The 6098-nt window shown below is 44.7% G+C and overlaps 1 long non-coding RNA gene across 1 annotated transcript in view; it reads right to left on the bottom strand.

The window, feature by feature from the left end:
- The window catches only part of LOC113487452, a 1433-nt gene extending 327 nt beyond the window's left edge, over window positions 1–1106 (bottom strand). The window contains exon 1 of the long non-coding RNA XR_003399790.1: window positions 59–1106. This is a non-coding gene — a long non-coding RNA (uncharacterized LOC113487452). The remainder of the gene's footprint in view (window positions 1–58) is intronic.
- Between the last annotated feature and the right edge of the window lie 4992 nt (window positions 1107–6098).

The following is a 6098-nucleotide window of genomic DNA, read 5'->3' as shown; positions in this document are numbered from 1 at the left end:
AGCCATGTGAGAGATGCCCCGCCTTTTAGCTTCCCAAGCCACAAACCTGTTTCTTTACCTATCGCTCTCCTGGTTTGTCCTGCCAGGCTCTGAGCCCGGCCCTGGTCCTTTGGGGCTCTGGTGGGGATGCTCGTGGGTGGTGGCTCGGGTGGGGTCTCTGGGTCACCGTCACCAACGGGAGATTGCCCCCCCGGCCAGGCGAATGGCACATTTCAAAGCCCCAGCACCCAGCACCCAGCACCCCGGGGTTAGTTGTGTGCTTTCAGCATCATGCTGCAAGGGGGTGGATGTTGGATCTGACTTGTCCGAAAAGAAAGATCCAGGCGGTTTTGGACCGGGCCTGAAGTTGCCTTGGGAAGGGCAGGAGCGGGGTGACACTGGGAGACTCAGCTGGCTTTTTTTTTGAGGAGCTGATGTTGCATGAGAAAGGGACAATTGGTGCTCCAGGGGCTTTGTAAAGTGCTGGGCTTGTAAATTAACTGTTTGACACCAACAGTGATGGAGAACAGTGGGGGGGCAGGGGCTGGATGGCAGAGAGGGGCAGTTTCTCGATTTATTTCTATTCCTTCTGCGGTGCCTCTCCTCCTAACACCTGAGCAGTCCAAAATAACTTGTGCAGAGCCTTCCAGTGCCGGAGCTAAAAAGCACTTCATAAGCCTTAATGAATCAAGCTGCGCAACAGCCCTGCGAGGAATTATTATTCCCAGTGGTGCGGGGAGGTTGAGGGGAAAACGCTCGTGTTTGGGGGCCTCGGTTTAGATGCTCTGGTCCACCCTCGTGCACCTTCACCCAGCAGCCTCCCATTCAAGTCCCTGAGTCAAAACTCGAGAATTAAAAAAAAAAAAAAAATTAAAGCTAATTTAAAAAGAATAAGCCAGGCCACACATTGAGGTGCTTTAGCAGGGAATTGCGGGGGAATTAACTGAGCATCTAAGTTTAAAATGTAATTCAAAGTGATTTCTGGAAATCGTATGGGTGCTGAGAAGGGGGAGCTTTGCTCCCAGGCTGATGGTACCTGCAGAGCCTTTTTTTTTTTTTTTTTTCCTCTCTGCTTTGGATAGTTGGCTCCAGCCTGCATAAACACTCCACAAAACAGAGGGAGGACAATCAGGTAAAGGCCCACCACTGCCAAGGACATGGTGTTTTGTTGGCTGTTTTTTGTTTGTTTGTTTGGGTTTTTGGTTTGTTTTGTTTTTTCTTTCTTTTTTTTTTTTTTTCCAGGGAGATGGTGTCAGTTTGGACCAGTGCATCCCAGTCCCCTGGGCTGCCAGTGGTACCTAATAAATCAGGCTGGTGAATCCACGATGCGATGCTAACCAGAGTGCTCCCACCTCTCCAAACCGTGCCTCCACCATGCCAGTTGCTTGGGCCATCTAGCCTTGGACAGACGTTTGATTGGAGCTGTCAAGAGCTGGCGGGCTGAAACTGATGCAAACAAGGAAGAAGTCAGCACTTTTAAAAATATATGAGTTTTGGATAGGAAGGGGCAGAGGTTTTTTCATTTACTGGAGACAAAAGAGAGCCAGGATTTTCACATTTTTACAGTGTCTGTGCTAACAGGGAAGTACCTGCACTTTGGGGTTTAACTCCAGGAGGCTTCAGAGAAGCAAGGGTTTCTCTCAACGCTGAGATGGACTTAGACCAAAATGAAGGATTTGTTTTGTCCTTAAGCATAAAGAAACTTCACATTCAGCTCTGATCTTTGAAACTGAGACTTAGTTCTCCTGCTCAGACATCTTCATGAAATCCATATCTAACCTTTGGATGCAAAAATAAGCAAGTAGGCAAATAAATTCCTGCTTAGACACCCAAGAGAAAGTTTTACAAAGACCTCAGTATTGCCCTGACTCTATTCTCCCAGGCACTTCTGGGGTATTCACCAGTGCCTTTAATTCAAGCAATACTGGGTCCTTGATTCTACCAACAACTCCCTAACCAGTTTGATCAAACCTGCCAGTGTCAGTGGCAGCGATGGCAATGCCTCGCCTCAGCAAGCTGCTTGGTAGAAGAATTTGACATCTTGACAGTTGTCCCCGAAAAACCTCACAAGTCCCTCCAAAGCTAAGAGTCAGAGGAGAGAAAATGAACCCTGCTGCACGCCAGATCAGACCTGCTTTTGTACCGGGACTGAAAGGCTTATTTAAAAGTCCCAAAACATGGCAATAAACTGCAACCCGCTCCCCACGGGAGGTTTCGGGGATGTGTGAACTTCTGTGGGAGCGTTTGCTCCTTCTGGAGAAGCAGAGGCAGAACTAAGAGTAACTATTTAGAGCCCACTCTGCAGAGGGACGTGGGGAAGAGATGTTTGCGCAGCTATTTTCAGCGTTTTTCAGAAGTCCTCCTTTCAGGAGGCAGCGCTGGCTGCCCCGTTAGGGGCTTGGCTGGGCTCAAGCCTTCCTGCTGCTTCTTTGGCGTCGTACCCGACGGTGAAGGGTACCCAAAACCGGTGGGTGATGTGGGCTGTGACGTCACCTACTCTCAGAGGCATCACCAGGATGCTCCTCTGTGGAGATCTCACCCTGCAGAGTCCAGGCAACATGGGCCTTGACCTCTGATGAAAGTTGTGTGGCTTCAGTTTTTTTATTCCTTTTAATGCCTCTGATTATTTTTTTTTCCCCAAGGGAGCTTGTGCAAGTTGATACGACAGAGTAAACCATGAGTTGTAGTTGGAGAATCCTGTATTTTATTATCATGGATAAATATCTCATCCAGAGGAAAAGGGAGGAACACAAGGTCGCCCAGCACGCCTAGAGCTGAGCCTGAATAGGAGGTCTAAGATGCTGGCTCGTGCTCCAGCCTCCCATGCAGCCTGGGCTTCGTTCTGAAGGCAGAAGGTTTTTATTCTTCAAAGTGCCACTTGCCTTTGCTACCTGCAGACAAATAGGTTGCTCTAAGATGCATGCCACGAGTTGATTTTTGATTCATGAGAGGCTGAACCAACACTGATCATAAGAGAATCCACAGTCATCATAAAATATGAAAGGATTTTAAGAAGGACTCTACATCATACTGAGGTCTGCAGAGCAGGCTTTCCGCCTCAGAGCCAGAGGGGCCAAATGCAGCCGTAGTTTATTAATGAAAACGTGGAAGTGAAAGCAGTGAGAGCAGAATTTGCCCCTCTATATTCCATGCTACCTAGTTCTGCAGAAGCTTTTGGGAAACCTGCCGCTTTAAGCATAAACAGAAGACAATTTTGTTTTCATGCAATTTTCTTGCCAATGCTTTTTCTTAAAAATCTGTACGGCTGTCATATAAAATATGCCTTGGTTTGTTCTAATTTAGATTACGCATATTTGTCCCCAGTGAATGATTGATTAAGTGCTCTGATCTTGACTGCTATGTTAGCAGCAGGGTATCTGTGCAAGAGGATCGGAAATCTCATTGGATAAATGGGAGAGATGAAATCTTAGCTGTTATAGATCTGGGTTTCTTTTTCACAGCCAAGGCAAATGCTGTCTTCTTTGCAATAACAAACATGCTTTGTAATGCGTTCCAGGACAGTGCCGAGCCTGACTTTGTTTCTTCATGGAGGGGCTTTAAGCTGTCATAATACCATGGCACCAAACTCTTAATGTCACAGATATCACTGTAAAGTGGGTATCTCTGAGTTCACTAGATCAGTTGTGATTTACACTGATGTAACTGAAAACAAAATGTGTCTCGCTGACATCTGCGGAGTTGCTCTGATAAAACCAGCATATAAGCAAAACCAGGGGGGGAAAAAAAAAAAAAAAAAGAAGATGTCTCTGTGCAACTGAGCTCATTCAAAGCATCAAGTATGGTTTAGCAGGACTGCCCAAAATGGAAAAACCTCCTTCAGGGGTTTGCTACCCTGTCAATCTCACTTTAACATCACTGAACCTGAGCTCTGTGTGAATATATTGTTACCCACAGGAGCTGGGAGATATTTTCCTGCTTATTTGTATAATCTTATGTCCCATACTTCTAACGGGAAATTATCTCGAGGTGTGTTTTGTCATCTTTTCATTTGTTCGCATTTATGAGCTAGAACGGACATAACTAAAGGTACCTGAAAACACTAACTTTAAAAAAAAAATGTATTTTGTTTTTCTTTAATACGTCTTAATTTCTAACACTGGTCTACTGCGTTGTCTTTGGAGTGTTGTATTGCTCGGAAGGTGTGGTAACAAACCAGGCAATTTTCGAAAGAAAGGAGGATTTTTTTTTTTTTTCTCTTTTTCTCTGTAGATTTTCTCTGACCTTCTTGGAGGTTTAGAGAAAGATTTCATGACCATCAGAATAAATGGGTTGTTCACTGTGATGCTTGCAGCCTTGGAAAAAAAAAAAAAAAAAAAAAAAAGAAAAAGATAAAAGGACGAAGAAAAGAAAATCCCTATACCCATTGTCTTCCAAAAGGAGACAGATGAGTTGTGAGCTCCAGAGAAAATATTCCAAAACCTGAGCATGATGCTGTCACAGTAAAACAGAAAAGAGCTAAACAAAAAGGTAGTGACCCCAGGGATGGCAGCGGGACTCAGCTCCCTCCTTCTCAGGGGGTTCAGCGCTTTGGATGAAAAAAATACCCCCCAAAAAAAGAGCAGGTTGCAGAAATACCTAAACAAGGAGATACATCTTGGAAAAAAGAAAATCTGTTCCAGCTTAATTTCCCATTATTAAGATATCATGTTTGTTATTGTCTGCCCTGATTTGTTCACACATACCCGCGGACGCGATGACCGGGGGCAGGATCTCAGGTGACTTTTGATGAGATCTCCCGACTCCGTCACCAAACCGGGAGCGTTTTCCCGAGCAAAACCGTGGCCCGTAGCCATGTGTGGAAGTGCTAAGCTGTGTTAATGATGCTGTGCTATCATCAGGCTCTAATGCTGCCTTGAATGGATGTCACTACTGTGTATGTGCCTGCAGATCAGTTGGTAATTACACTTGGATCCAAAGTAATTATCTTGAGACTTGCACTCGGGTTTAGAAGACAGAAATAACCATGCACTCGCCTAGTCCCACACGTAGCACTTGTGATGTAATTTAATAGCCGGCTACTAACATGAAAGTAAAGAGGCATTTCTCTTATATTTATGCTCTTTTAAATTAAACATCGGTGTTTTTTTTCCTATGAAAGGAAGCAGGGGCTGGGTTGCCACCGGTCTTCTTTTTTTCCCCACTCAAGCGCCCTCCTCTTTTCTTGACAAAATTCAACACTCTGAAGCAAAATAAATATTTATAAGCTCCTCCTGGTGTGATTGTTTTGACAAAACAACTCCAGCAGGTCTTGCTTTGGCTTTACTCTCTGCCCTACTTACATTTCAGGCAGGGAAAAACCAGCTGGAGGAAGACGCGGCGCTTGGATGAATTTTGTGGGGTCTGGGTGGGGAGCGGAGAGACCAACCATCCCTTTTTGGGGTTTTCCAGGTCACATCTGCCAGTGTGTTTCCTCTTTAACCTCCAAACGTGAAACACCTGGACAGCTGTAGCACCACGTTAAGCACTTTTTTTTTTTGGATGAAGAGCTCAAAGGCGAGACAGACTGACGCCCGGAGCCCACGTATAAAAGGTACCTTCGCTGTCTGCAGTTCTGTTTCCCAACTGTCCATTAGCAAAGCTTGCAGCTTTTTTTTTTTTTTTTCATGTAGAATTTACTTCTTCTTGTGCATTTCCAAATAAGCCAGTGCTTCTGCAAATAGTCTTCTTCCTTCAGGGTGACTAGCTTATTTTGGTTAGGGAAAGAAAGAGTCTACTGTGATCTCTTTCTTTTGGCAATGTCTGGGTAATCATTGCTCATAATAATGCCATCCCAGATGTTGAAACATCTCCTGTATTAATTTTACCCAGAAGATAATTTCCCTTAGAAATCATGTGCAAATCCCCTGTTCTAATTTAAGAATTAATTCAGTACACTAAATCTTAGCACTTCATCCTAGAAATGTTTTGCAGTGTCTGTTAACCCTTTGCAACAACAACAGGCTCAAACGGGAGATTTACGGATTTAACAAAGCCTGTCTCTCATAGGAAGCTCTGCCTTAGTCTAGCACACAGTATTTTGAAATGAGGGTCCCCTTTGAAACCTAGAGCCTACCTGCCTGAACGATTTCTTTCTCCTCAGAGAATCACAAAAATAAATT

The sequence above is a fragment of the Athene cunicularia genome (assembly GCF_003259725.1).
Source record: "Athene cunicularia isolate RWA chromosome 20 unlocalized genomic scaffold, athCun1 chr20_part1, whole genome shotgun sequence".
Taxonomy (NCBI): domain Eukaryota; kingdom Metazoa; phylum Chordata; class Aves; order Strigiformes; family Strigidae; genus Athene; species Athene cunicularia.
This window is presented reverse-complemented; position numbering and strand designations above follow the sequence as displayed.